Source organism: Lampetra fluviatilis, chromosome 3 (assembly GCF_964198595.1).
Source record: "Lampetra fluviatilis chromosome 3, kcLamFluv1.1, whole genome shotgun sequence".
Lineage (NCBI taxonomy): Eukaryota > Metazoa > Chordata > Hyperoartia > Petromyzontiformes > Petromyzontidae > Lampetra > Lampetra fluviatilis.
This window is the reverse complement of record NC_136277.1, coordinates 9548441-9561994: the sequence shown is the minus strand read 5'-3', so window position 1 is coordinate 9561994 and position 13554 is coordinate 9548441. Positions and strand designations below refer to the sequence as shown.

The 13554-nt window shown below is 43.7% G+C and overlaps 1 pseudogene; it reads left to right on the top strand.

Annotated features, from left to right (window-relative positions):
- Positions 1 to 11638: 11638 nt before the first annotated feature.
- LOC144948276 (cytochrome P450 2C20 pseudogene) lies at positions 11639 to 13183 on the top strand (annotated as a pseudogene).
- The last annotated feature ends 371 nt before the right edge of the window (positions 13184 to 13554 follow it).

Sequence of the window (13554 nt, the reverse complement as noted above, 5' to 3'; positions counted from 1 at the left end):
GTCTTCTTGGTTCTTTCGGTAAAGTCACGTAGAAGGGAAGTAATAAAATAATAAAAATAAAACATAATAAAATCAAATAATTCTCACGACGTTTCGGCTACAACGCAAGCAGCCGTCTTCAGGTGAAGAATGAGATACTGCCAAGCTAGGAGCTTATATATAAGCTGAGTTGGAGGTGGAAGAAGAAGAGAGCCTTAACAAAAGAATGTGCATATCAAGAGGGATTTAGCATATTCATGGGAAATGCGTAGGAGGTGGGCGGGGGGGTTTCAAAGTCATATTATGCCCATGCATTGTGCAGGATCAGCAGCACCAAAGGGAGGGGGGTAGCATTAACAAAGGGAGGGCATGTTAATAGTATGTAGAAGCAATGAAACATGTGAATGGGAAAACGGTGGCAGGAGATCCGCAGCAGAGCAAATAATGCATTCCCTGTGGAGAACACAAGATACACAGTTAATGCCAGTGAGTGGACTGCGGTCTGAAAGTCATCATAAACGTGAACAACAATCAGTTAAGATCCGAAGTGGTTTATTACGTCCTTCCAATGATTGCTGAGCCAGAATCCATCTTCTCGGATGAAATTGTCTCTGTGTTTGTATATGTGGATCGCCTCATGAACGAATCTCTCATGGTAGCCAGATGGCTTGCAGAGAACCTCTGTCTTGGAGAAGTAAATGTCATGTGAGCCCACTGAATTGTAACAGTGATCTGCCACGGCTGAGGTGTTTGACCTACCGTGTTTCAGGTCTGCTTTATGTTCACGGATGCGGTCCGAGACATGTCGTTTGGTTTCTGCAATGTAACTGCTACCACAGAGGCAACTTAGTTTGTAGACGCCAGGGTACTGTATGTCTGGAACCACGTCTTTTACAGACGGAACCAGATCACGGATTTTATGTACTGTGTTGAATCGTACCTGAATCTTGTGTTTAATCAGGATTTTGGAGATTTTTTTTGTGACCCCAGCAATGTAGGGTAAGATGATGGTTTTGAAAGGCTCCTCAGCAGGATCCTTCTTGACGGTTGGAGTGATGGCCTTGCGGATTGTGTAGTCGGAGTAACCATTAGCCTTAAGAGCTTGGCGTACTTGTTTGAGTTCACTGGCAATGTGTTCCTGGTCGGAGATATATTGGGCTCTATGGTATAGAGTCTTGATGAGGGAGTTCTTCTGGGATGGATGGTGGTGGGAATCCGGTTTTAGGTAGGCATCCGTATGGGTGACTTTCCTGTAGACAGAATGGCTCATTGAACCATCAGGTCTCCTTTTAATTAGGACATCCAAAAAGGGTAGCTTGCCATCTTTTTCGACTTCCATGGTGAATCTGATGGCTGGGTGTATGGAATTGATGTGGTCGAGAAATTGGTCTAGAGCAGGCCGGCCATGTGGCCAGATGACAAAAGTGTCATCTACGTACCTCTTCCATCAGGTCGGGTGTAGAGTGGCAGTCTGGATGGCGTCAGTCTCAAATTTCTCCATGAAAATGTTGGCTACAACCGGAGATAGGGGGGAGCCCATTGGGGTGCCCTCAGTTTGCTTGTAGAAGGTTCCATTCCAGGTGAAGTATGTATTGGTTAAGCAGTGTCTCACCAGGGGGGGTACCCCAGTATTCAGTCCTTGATGAACCAAGTCTTCAATGATTGCGATGGTGTCAGGCACAGGAACCTTGGTGAACAAGGAAACCACATCAAAACTGACAAGCAGGTCGTCTGGGGACAGGGAAATCCCCTTGATTGTCGATACCAGGTCAGTAGAGTTTTGTACCGCAGAGGTGGTTTTTCCAGTGAAAGGCCGTAGGATTTCAGACAAAAAACGAGCCAGTTTGTAAGTGGGGGAGTTGATAGTAGAGACAATGGGACGAAGAGGTGTATCTTCTTTATGTATCTTTGGCAAGCCGTACAATCTTGGTGGCCTGGCTGCAGAAGGTTTCAACGAGAACTGTTTGGTCTGATCAATTAATGCGGTTGAAGCAGAAATGATTTTGTTGGTTTTGGTGACGAGGCTGTTGGTGGGGTCTCTTTTTATTTTTGTATAGCTGCCATCGTTGAGTAGTTCTTGGATATTGGTGTTGTATTCTGTTTTGTCCATGATGACAGTGGCATTGCCTTTGTCGGCTGAGAGGATGACAATGTCATCCCTCTTTTTTAATTGAGCTAATTCAAAACGCTCATCTTTACTGATGTTACTAGCTGGCATCTTAGCGTTTTTGAGGGTTGCAGAGATTTCAGATCTTGCTACGTCTGCAGCGATGTGACTCAGGCCCTTGAGAGATACATCTACTCTAGCAATGATATCATTAACTGGTATGTGTCTAGGTGTGACTGCAAAGTTTAGTCCTTTAGCTAGAACGGATTTCAGACCTTCAGAGATAGAACTGTTACTGCGATTAATTACGACTTTGTTAACATCTAGCTTTTCAATGTGTGGGTCCGGTTTCTTGTTTGAGAGGCGGTTGAATTTGGAAATCAAGTTGTTCTTACATTTAGTCGACATAGCGGCAGCCGAAGAGGCAGCCATTTTATCTACATGTTCCCAATCCGATGTGGACATTGTTGCACTCAAAGATAAGTGTGATTTGTAGAGTGTCTAGTCTAACTGATCTAGTTCGGTGCGCGAAAGTCTGCTTTTCTCTGATAAGCTAGTACTAGACAGAATTCGTTTCGCATTAGAAGAAGTTACAGCAGCAGATGTTAGTGTAAATGCGTTTGGTATTACCTTAGAGTCGCGGCATCTCTTCAGAAAGGTGAGAGACTCGATTAGCTGAGCCTTCTTATCCCGGAGCTTGTTGAAGGATCTCAAAGTTATGTGGAAACCCTCCCAGTAGAGGCGGTTAAATTTCGATTTAAAGCTTTCGTGACTGCTGATCCTGCATAATGCATGGGCATAATATGACTTTGAAACCCCCCCCGCCCACCTCCTACGCATTTGCCATGAATATGCTAAATTCCTCTTGATATGCACATTCTTTTGTTAAGGCTCTCTTCTTCTTCCACCTCCAACTCAGCTCATATATAAGCTCCTAGCTTGGCAGTCTCATTCTTCACCTGAAGACGGCTGCTTGCGTTGTAGCCGAAACGTCGTGCGAATTATTTGATTTTATTATGTTTTATTTTTATTATTTTATTACTTCCCTTCTACGTGACTTTACCGAAAGAACCAAGAAGATGAATCCCTGCAGTCACGAAAGCTTTAAATCGAAACTCGTAAATATGATTAAACATATTAAGCATAATCCTAATGATATTCTCGTATGTTTTGATGTGACCTCTCTGTTCACGAGGGTTCCGGTCAACGAGTCAATTAAATTACTCGACACTGCTAACGAACAACGGTTTAGCCAAAGATATCCCAAGACGAGCTGAACACTGTCTAAAGAACACCTACTGCTTGTGGCAAGGTGACTTCTATAAACAAAAGGAGCAGCAATGGGCTCTCCTTTGTATCCTGTGATAGCGAATTTGTACATAGAAGATTTTGAAACAAAAGCAATTGCTTCAAGCACACTAAAACCATCTGCTTGGTTTAGATATGTGGATGACACATTTGTGGTCTGGCTGCACGGCAAAGATACACTGAACGCATTTCTAAATCATCTCAACTCGCAAAACCCATCCATCCAGTTCACCATGTAAGTGGAAGCTGATAAAACTCTACCATTTCTGGATATTCTGCTCGGACAGGGTCGAAATGGAAAAATAACACACAGTGTTTACTGAAAGAAAACGCATACTGACGCCTATCTTAATGCAGTCACGCCATTACCCCGCACAGAAATCTGCTCTTATCAAGACGCTCATTCATCGAGCTAAGAAAGTGTCAGATGGTGACAGTCTGAGAAGTGAAATTCAACATGTTAAAGAAGTGCTGCAAATGAACGGTTACAATTATGCACAAATCAACAGGGCATTGAATACCAAAACCAAATCAAATAACAAGAGCATTGAAACTGCCCAAGTAATTAAAACTATCAAAATACCGTACATTATGGGACCTCCTTTGCAAGTACCAAAATATGTGAATAAGTTTTCCCCTTTTTTATGGCAACAAAACAGGTGTAAAGATGTTAAAACACCAAATTGAAACCTTTTACAAGTGGAGTGACATATGACGTCACTACCGTGTCGGGTCAGCACACACATGACGTGCCTGCTATCTTGGGTCTGTACACACATGACATCACTGCTATGTTTGGTCTGTATGCGTGACGTCACAGCCTGGTCGGTATGGAGGCTGTTGACGAGTGCCACGGGGGTCGTGTCAGGCCGTGGCACTCTGAGTGACCCTGGCTGGACACGTGGCCGGATCCAGGTGGGGGCCAGGGGCCCTGGGGGTCACGTGGTCGGGGAGTGGAGCCTTCTCGAGGGTCCGATAAGGGGAGCGTGGCCAGGGTGTGGCCGGCCACGCCGAGGCGCTTATAAGCCGGCTCAGCACAGAGAGCTCGGCTGTTCGTGCCTGGGATGAAGACGCCTCATGAACAATCTGAAGAAAGAAGCCTCCAGTCATCGTGGCCAAGCAGAAGCCTTCCTAGCTTGGCCACGCCAAGTAGTACCCGAGTGTTAGCGAGATTAGGAAGGTGGGCACCACCTTATGTGTTGGGTGTGTTGCAGTTGTGTTGGAGTTGTGTTAAATAAATAAGTGTTGCTTCCACACGAGTGTGTGCGCCTCTGTCGAACCATTATACAAGGAATCATGTTTGCATTAAACACAATACTTGTGGTCAGAATGCAAACAAAAAACATACTCTGATCATATATGCATTGTCTTAGAAACTGATTGGTCCACACCAGAGACAGCTTTCTTTTGAGCCTAATATCTGGTACAAAAGATGTATTACCGAAGCTATCAACAGAAGGTGTGTACAGGATTAACTGCACGTGTGGTAAATGTAATGTTGGGCAAACGGCGAATGATTAGCATGAGACTAAAAGAACATCAGATGAATGTTACATTCTCCCAAATTCAACTGTCAGCAGTAGCAGAACACGCGTGCCAACAAGGACACTCAATTGATTTCGATAACGTTGAAGTTTTGTGCTAAACTAGCTACTACTGGCCAAGACGAATTAGAGAATCTATCGAAATTGAAAGAAATCAAAATAACTTTAACCGTTCAGGTAGCTACCATCTTAGTGCTGTGTGGAAGCAAATCATCAAATAATACATTATTTAAATGCATGCCTACAATCGGAATTACCGTGGTAATCCCGATTGAAGTGATCTGCGATAATCGACGCGAAGCGAGATATGGCTACCGCGGAGGGTCTGGCGTCGCGGACCCGTTCTAAAACGCCTCGATTTTGCTGATGTTCCCATTTGTCTTCGCTTTGTTATTTGCATTTTAATGCCGGCTCGTACAGTTCATGTTGCTTTGTATTTTTACACATCCTTGTCGTTGCCGTGGGGTCTTTTATTGCGTCTCTCTATTACTCGTCTGTCCAAATTCATTCTTAGCCGGGACGGCTAGGTTTATTCATCACGGGGGGGGGGGGGGGGTGATGTAATGAGAGAGCGCCAGGGGACATAAATGGAGGCAGGAGAGGACTCGTGGTCGGTGTGGGAAGCCTCGGGTCCGGACTGCATCGCCACTCTACCTCTCCTCGCCAACGACCACGTGGCGAACCTCCAGCGAAGCCGTCTCTTCTCCAGGCACGCCGCCAGCCAGCGTCGTGGACGGAGAGAGAGAGGGAGACGTACCGCAGCAGCGGACGAGGGAGTGAGAGAACTACCCAGAGAGAGAGAGCGCGTAACTGTGCAGACATTCTATTAAATAAAGACACCAGTCCAGAGTCGTCGTGGAAGTCGTTTATTACAACAGTATTGACATTTAATATATATGTAACATTTGGTTTACAAGCCACATTTTTATTGTTCTATGACAATTTTTTAGCAGGGTATATTTATTAGTAAAAATTTTTTTTTAATTAATGTGGTCATTGGCTACCATAGTCTGATGAGCTCCCCCTAAGTTTGTACCCATCATCATTTTCGTTCTTTTGTCTATCATGTGTATTAGACCTCCCCTCCTCCTCTCTGCCCATTGTGTTGGCGGGTGCAGTGGCTGGCCGCTTGCGCACAATCGCTCCATTGTGTTGGCGTGTGCAGTAATTGGCCGCTTGCGCACAAGCGCTTCCACGTCCATCACCCACCCTTTTGGCCTCGCCCCCCCTCCCTCCCGATACGTTCCTTTCATTGGCTACCATAGTCTGATGAGCTCCCCCCCTCCCTCTCCCTCCCCCCTCAACTCGCTTTTAAGGGATTACATCTTGAATCATTGCCTCACTTGATACAGCTAATCTGGCTGTGACGGTCCCACCTGATGACGGAGACTTGTGTTGCCTCCGAAACGTCGTGATTTTTGTTTTTATTTTATTTTACTTTCTACGTGACTTTACCGAAAAAAAAAACCTAAGAAGAAGGGAAGGGCCAGTGATAAAAAGGTTACAAACAAAGCTTAACAACACAAACTATTATAAATATGGAGTGGTTTAACACGCGCCAAGGGGGGTAATTATAAACACGTGCGGGTTGGGAACAGTGGGGTCGTATCGGGACATGCTGGTGTTGCTGGGGGACAACGGGTGAGACGGAGACGGGCCGTTAGGCAATTATGGATGCATGGCAGTGATTGGCCAGTTGTTGTCAGGGGCAAGGTGGCGCCTTTAAGTCTGGGAATGGGGACAGGTGGTGGCGGGGGCCGGGGGTGCGGGGCGTTGGAGGGACGCCAGTTAATTCATTGGAAATTAATAGGGACAGGGATAAATACGGGAGTGTTCGAGTGAGACGGGGAGTTGTGCTGGGAGCTGGACGGAGATGGTCGGAGCAGAAAAAGAAGATACGAGAAGAAGTATAGAGTAGCAGTGGAGTAGAAGAAGAAGTAAAGGGTAGCAGTGGAGTATAAGAAGAAGTATAGGGTAGCAGCGGAGTAGAAGAAGAAGTATAGGGTATCAGTAGAGACAGAGACGAGGAAGATATGAGAGGTAGAATAGGGTAGCGATGGAGCAGGGGAAGAAGAGGTGATGAGAGGACGGATAGGCTAGCAGTAGAACGGGAACGAGAGAGACAGTCGTAGTGGGACGGAGAAGCCGAGAGAGAGAGAGAGAACGACGGCTGGAGTGGGACGGAGAAGCAGAGAGGAAAGTCGGGAGAGACGGAGAGAGAGAGGGAGGAACGGAGCGAGCGAGGCCGGCGGAGCGCGGCAAGCGAGCGGAGAATGGTGGTAAAATGTGCTGAGTTTGATAAAAAAAATAAAGTGACAACAGAAAAGGAAGAAGTTGTCCGCGTAAAGATCAGCACTACAAATATAGCAAGCAGAACGCAAGCCCTTCGGACGTGGCCGTCCATCCCCTTCCATCCATACACCTCCCTCCCAATTAAATCATAATTTATTTAATCCTAAAAGTAGTTTTGGTTGAATTTGCACGTTACCCAAAATCGGATAACTGTATGTACATACCTGGGATATCTGCTCATGTGAATGCTTAATCATTACCTATAGAATATGTCCAACACACTCGTCAATAACACTGCTGTAAAAAAACATATAGGCCAGGAGAGATATAATTAATAAAGGTTGGAGACTGCATTGAAGACTATGGAGCCTGATGAAATGTTAATGAAACACGTGTTTCTGAGGGCTAGTTTCTAAATAGGCGTATGAATAATCGCTATTAGCAAGTTACTATTAAGGCCAGCATGGCTCACGAGGAGGTGATGTTGCCAGCAACATGTTCGGCCGCCTTTGTCTCTAGAGTGCTGATGATTGCACATTTTACAGTGTGTTCATTTGAGGCTGAAGAGACCCATTCCGAGTTCTGATATTATCTGCTGCTGATTTTAGTCGTGCCTGGGAATCAAAGTCTGTTTGCCAAGTTCATGGTGAAATGCACTTTCCACTGTACCACCACTCACCAGAATGCTAATAACATACACACATACCAGTCAGCCGCATCACGGTAGCAGACACACACTCTGAATGTGAGGAATGTCAATATTTGACTTACCATGAGTACTGCTGCTGGAGATAAAAATGGGTGGTCTGTTACTCCATGTTCACAGTTTGAGGACGTGCCTTCAAATTATTGGGACTGTGGTGCGCAGAAGTTGCTGGATCTGGCAGACGTGAGAGGCGTTGTCGAGAAGCGGAGACATCAGATGCATGAGCAGTGATGAGGTATTGACGCAGGAATATGCATGCAAATTGTGACTTTAAACAGATCCTGATGAATGTTAGTACGCAATTATCAGTTCATGTGTTTATGTTCCGCATATTTGCAATATGCTTGTAGATTGGCTGTTATTGTATTGCGTCACAATTGTAGCACCCATGCATTTTTCCACGTGCAACTTACCTCGTATCAATAAATTGTGCCAGACAGCCTCCATGTCGACTCAACCTAACACACGTGTGGTGGAAATGGTGCTATGTTAAAACAAGTGGAACGAATATACTGTACGATGGTCACACCACACAAACATGTATAACACAATGACATTTTTACGGACCTCTCCAGACGCATTCGGCATCTCTTTCAAAGCGGTAGTACCAATTCTCACACATTGTATGTGTGTAGGCGAACTTAGTAAAACATTTTCTAATTATCGAATGCAGCTACTGGTCAATATCACTCTACCCCTCGTCATGCTCGTGCATCGCCCATGTTCAAACGTAAAAACTATCCAAGTTACATGTAATTCTAAAAGGAAATATTTGTGTGTATGTTTAAGAAAATGTATGATTAAAGCTATGTTCAAAGTGATTTATATGGGAAATAAATTACTTTCTCGGAACCTTTTGTCGACCTCTTGCAGGCCAGAAGTTACCCAAAAACAGTTTTCCCAATCGGGAATGAAAATTCAGTCAAATGTAATGCAGCTGCGCAGTGGGTGGTCAACTCGTAGTGGTGATATTGTCGAGTCAAGTCACGTTAGTGAGGCGCACAACAGCGAACTGGCCACTTATTATCATCGAGGTTAAATGCGAACAGCGGTACACAAGCTCACTGATGCTACAAGGGTTTTTGTGTACATGTGATACATTTTCGGGATGAGTTAAACATTTATTTTTACCATTTCTGATGTTGACAAGAATTTAACGTTTTTTGATTGTTATCATTTTGAATATCACGAATTTCGAATTTCACATTTTTGATCAACTCCATCTACTCGGGGATTGAGCAGTGTTGTGTGGCATGTGGGCTGGTCGATCTAGATACAGGGTGTGTTTTTAAGCATCTATTATGTAATTTGCCATTTTTGGTGGAGATCTATTTAGTCACGTTAATTTAATGATATGTAGGAAAGTTAATAGCTGTGTTTTGGTAAATTTGAGGTTAATTAGTGCATATACAATTAGTAATTGACTTACGAATGCCCCACTTACGAGCATCCGCACTTACGAACAGGTTTTCATTAGATATGTTTAAAAAAGAAAATATAATCGACGTGCAATGGTTAGAGCACGAACCAAGCGACCTGAGTTCGATTCCCACTCATGACCAATACCAGTGAGGATTATCTGAACCGGTCCAGGGCCTCCCTGAGGTCGAGTCAACCTTAAATGAGTACCTGGTGCAATGTGTAAACAACGCCACTAGGGAGACAAAGGCAGCAGGGTGCGGTGTTGGCCATCCACCCCCTCATGTGTCGTGTCGGCCTTCATAGGTACTGGCTAACAGCACTTGCGCCAAGAGTCTGTTAAGGTTATACGGGTGGTCGTTGTCGTTGTTGTGTGTGTGTGCAAGTAGTGACTTATTAAGTCCCTTCTGACAAGCAAGCCAGGATCGCGACTGAAGGTAAGTGAAAATAAAACGGAGTTTGTTTTCTTTTCATGTTATTTCACGTTTTATATACTATACACTATTTATTACAGTATTACATGCAAATGTAAATATTTATTTTTGTTTATGAGTTTAACAATGCTTACATTTTTTGTTGAGCCGTAGCACATTTTATAATACTGACCGTATAGGCAGTGAGAGCTAATTGAAATAGGGTTCATTATATTCTATGTTCTATGGTTCTTTCGGTAAAGTCACGTAGACAGAAAAAATTACAATAAATAAAAAAATAAAGTGAATAAACATATCACGACGGTTCCATCGCAACACAAGCGGTCGTCATAGGCAAAGGAGTCAGCCTCTAAAGGCAAGCTGTTTATAAGAGTTTGTGGATGGGCATAGCCCAAGTGCATCAACAGGACCGGAAATATGGGCGGTGCACTAATGCGCAGCAACAATGCCAATGCAGCTATCAACAGAACCAGGAGCATGGGCGGTCCACAAGTGCCAATGCAGCAATGATGCTAATGCAGCAGCAAAAATCCCTGCAACACCACATTGCCGACGGTGGAGGTTGATTATACAATTGTATATTCATTATACATTATACTATTGTATATATGGAGATTCGTTCCCGACAGTGTTATTTCTTTAATATTGTCATGGCAGTAGACAGGAGAGGCCGGCTACATGGATAAACATTTAATGCACCAAATATTGTTGTTTTAGTCGACTGGTAGGCTGAAGAGCCATCACAACCATATTTACCAGGTACAATATTGAATTTGAAACTACGTCAAAGATCAGGAAAATATCTCTAGAAATTCTGACTAATAATCTAAGATGTCTGAATCTCTGAGTTACTTTAAATCAGTGTCATGACTTCATAGGAACACCCAATGAGATTTTTTTTTATCATCGGCAGACCTCGTTTAACACTCAAGAGGCATTCCTGAAGCGCTAAAAGGGTTCATTCTACTATTGTGTATATGGAGATGCGTTCCCGACATTTTTATTTCTTTAATATAAGCAATATGAGGGCTTCATTGGGGTATTGGTAATAGAGCTAATAATAATAATAATGCTAAGACGAGGTTGGAGCTCCTCCGCTTCCAATTAGGGTCTTAGTGATGCCCTCAGTTACATTTATGTGGTGAGGATTCTTTTAGGTGGAGTCTGAGACTCAATCCTGGTCTCGTGAGTTCTCATCTGGCTAAATAAACTGTAATAACGTTGGGGAAATTTTTTATTTGTAACATATATAATCGTGACCACAAATAGTTTGATTTGTTGTGGGGGGGGGAGTACGAGTGAGGAATGGGGGAAGGTACATTTTCTCACTCGTAAGCACTTTATGTTGATTTAATTTTTTGTAAAAACAATATTTTTTTTCCAGGACGCAGAGCGCGATAACGAATCAACATCCTACGGATTCGAGTGAGGTCTGCCTGCATATTAACCATTACAAATGAATGCATTAACATTTTTATATACTAGCCTAAATCAGAATAGCATTGTTGACTGAAGCTTAATACTAACTGTTATAAATAGTATAGTTTATTATCGAATATAGCAACTGCTTTAAAAAAATAATGCTTCCAAGCTACACTTTAATTAACAATGTCAGCTCAATTAACGTTATGATATCTATCTAAATGGATTCCCCAATTACTACTTGTCTGAATACGCTGGAAGAATTAGGCGAGTAAACCGTTGCCATATAAAGGTAATTCTGCTTAGTGTAGTGTCCTCATGAATAGGCTATGCATGTGTGTCTGTGTGTGCAGACAACTTTAAGTGCACTCTACTACTTGAGCTGTGCGTTCACTCTGCTGACTGCTCTACAACACAGAACGACAAGATGGGGCAGCTGGCTGATGATGTCGCAACTTCGCCAGAATGGAAATCCTTGGTAACAAGTCAAGTGCTGATCAGCCTGGCCCTGATCTGTATGGTGTTCCTAACCGTACGGGCTGCCCTGCAAGTAGTGGGGTCAACAATCTGCCCAGTGGGCTTCCCTCCTGGTCCTAAACCATTACCGTTGCTGGGGAACATCACTGCATTTAGTTGCAAGAATCCCCACATTGGCATGCAAGAATTGGCCAAAAAATATGGAGAAGTCTGTACCATAATGTTGGGGAGTACGCCTGTTGTGTTGGTGAGCGGCTACCAGGCAGTCAAAGAGGTCCTGGTGAATCGAGGTCATGAGTTTGCTGACCGACCAATAACTCCCATTTTTACTAAACTCACTAACAACATTGGTATCGCATTAGCACCCTATGGAGACGCATGGAAGCAGCAGCGCAGATTTGCTTTGTCAACATTGCGCAATTTCGGCTTTGGAAAGGCAACAATAGCTGACAAAATATTGATAGAAGCCACGTACCTAATAGAAACTTTCAAACAGGAAACCTCAGCGTTTGACCCTCACTTGAATTTAAACAATGCTGTGGGCAACATAATTTGCTCCCTCCTGAATGGGATCCGATATGATTATAATGATGAGCAGTTCCAAAAGCTTACGCACATAGTTGACAATCTCGTGCAGTTACAAGCAGAGCCGCTGGTAATACTGTGTAATGTATTCCCATTTTTGCTAAAGTTGCCTGGGCCATGGCAGAAAGTATTCCATTTTCGCACAAAGTTGCAATGCTTCCTCAATGATATAGTATCTGAGCACCGTGCCACAAGAGATCAACACAACCCCAGGGACCTGATTGACTCATATCTAGCTCAGATGGATCAGGAGAAGGATAATCCCAACAGCAGCTTTACTGACCAGAACCTCATTCAGGTATTGATAGAACTTTTCATCGCTGGCCTGGAGACGACCTCCAACACAATACGCTGGGGCCTCCTCTTCATGATGATGAACCCCGACATTCAAGCCCGATGTCATGAGGAGATTGACAGAGTTGTGGGATCCGAGCGACTGCCATGTATGAAGGACAGACGCAGCCTGCCCTACTTGGATGCTGTGATCCATGAGATCCAGCGCTTTGGTAACGTTGTTCCACTTGGAGTTTTGCACGCTACATCTAAAGATGTGCAGTTCCACGACTACTTGTTTCCAAAGGGAACCCATGTAATGGTAAACCTCATGTCTGTTCTTCACGATGACATCCACTGGAAAACACCAAATAAGTTTAACCCTGATCACTTCCTTGATAAAGATGGCCAGTGTATCCAGTCGGATGCTTTCCTGCCATTCTCTGCTGGTCCCCGTGTCTGTTTGGGGGAAAGTTTAGCCAAGATGGAGCTTTTCATTTTCTTCACATCTCTCTTGCAGCACTTTGAATTTTATTGGCCCAACTCCGTCTCTCCTCCCACTTTAGCTGCCAAATTCAGTACCACTCTATCGCCGCACCCCTATAAATTAGGACTACGCATACGCAACTCACCGTAGCTAAGACAAGACTATGACCTATAGACGTCTTCATGTGTAAAACTAAACACCTTTTGTCTTGGCTTTATACGTATTTTTTTTGCAAATCCTAGAAATTTTCATTAGACCAAGGTCCATAGTTAAATATTGTAATGTCCAGTTGCAGGAACAGTCAATTTAAATTTAATGATATGCAGTATAATCCTTTGCTTCAATAAATATACGTATGTTAAGACTTTAATACATCTACTATACAGTATAAAGGATACTTAAACTGTCGTAGTTTTTAATATTAATTTTAGGTTTGATCCCAGTCTCTCGGCTCCTGGAGTAATGTCTCTGTCAACATACTTACGTAAATTCATTACACTCCCTATATCCATATATCAGCA